This window comes from Arachis hypogaea, chromosome 9 (assembly GCF_003086295.3).
Source record: "Arachis hypogaea cultivar Tifrunner chromosome 9, arahy.Tifrunner.gnm2.J5K5, whole genome shotgun sequence".
In the NCBI taxonomy this organism is placed as follows: Eukaryota; Viridiplantae; Streptophyta; class Magnoliopsida; order Fabales; family Fabaceae; genus Arachis; species Arachis hypogaea.
In genome coordinates this window covers 63,580,864-63,582,152 of record NC_092044.1, presented here as the reverse complement: position 1 = coordinate 63,582,152, position 1,289 = coordinate 63,580,864, and positions in this window count along the sequence as shown.

Genomic DNA, 1,289 nt, shown 5'->3' with positions numbered 1-1,289 from the left:
AAAAGACATGGCAGCCGAACCTAACAACAATAATGCAAGGATGATGCTTGGTGATTATACTACACCTACTTCCAAGTTTGATGGAAGAAGCATCTCAATTCCCACCATTGGAGCAAACAATTTTGAGATGAAACCTCAACTAGTTGCTCTAATGCAACAAAACTGCAAGTTTCATGGACTTCCATCAGAAGATCCCTATCAGTTTTAACTGAGTTCTTGCATATCTGTGAGACTGTAAAGACGAATGGAGTAGATCCTGAAGTCTACAGGCTCATGCTTTTCCCTTTTGCTGTAAGAGACAGAGCTAGAACATGGTTGGATTTACAACCTAAAGATAGCCTGGACTCATGGGATAAGCTGGTCACGGCCTTCTTGGCTAAATTCTTTCTTCCTCAAAAGCTGATCAAGCTTAGATTGGATGTTCAGACATTCAAACAAAAAGATGGTGAATCCCTCTATGAAGCTTAGGAAAGATACAAGCAGCTGACCAAAAGGTGTCCTTCTGACATGCTTTCTGAATGGACCATTCTAGATATATTCTATTATGGTCTATCTGAATTCTCTAAGATGTCACTGGACCATTCTGTAGGTGGATCCATTCACCTAAAGAAAACGCCTGCAGAAGCTCAAGAACTTATTGACATGGTTGCAAATAACCAGTTCATGTACACTTCTGAGAGGAATTCCGTGAATAATGGGACGCCTCAGAGGAAGGGAGTTCTTGAAATTGATGCTCTGAATGCCATATTGGCTCAGAATAAAGTGTTGACTCAGCAAGTCAACATAATTTCCCAAAGTCTGAATGGATGGCAAAATACATCCAACAGCACTAAAGAGGCATCTTCTGAAGAAGAAGCTTATGATCTTGAAAACCCTGCAATGGCAGAGGTAAATTATATGGGTAAACCTTATGGAAACACCTATAATTCATCATGGAGAAATCATCCAAATTTCTCATGGAAGGATCAACAAAAGCCTCAACAAGGCTTTAATAATGGTGGAAGAAACAGGCTAAGCAATAACAAGCGTTTCCTATCATCTTCTCAGCAACAGACAGAGAATTCTGAGCAGAGCCCCTCTAATTTAGCAAATTTAGTCTCTGATCTGTCTAAGGCCACTTTAAGTTTCATGAGTTAAACAAGGTCCTCCATCAGAAATTTGGAGGCACAAGTGGCCCAGCTGAGTAAGAAAGTCATTGAAACTCCTCCCAGTATTCTCCCAAGCAATACAGAAGAGAATTCAGAAGGAGAGTGCAAGGCCATTGATGTAATCAATATGGCCGAATGCAC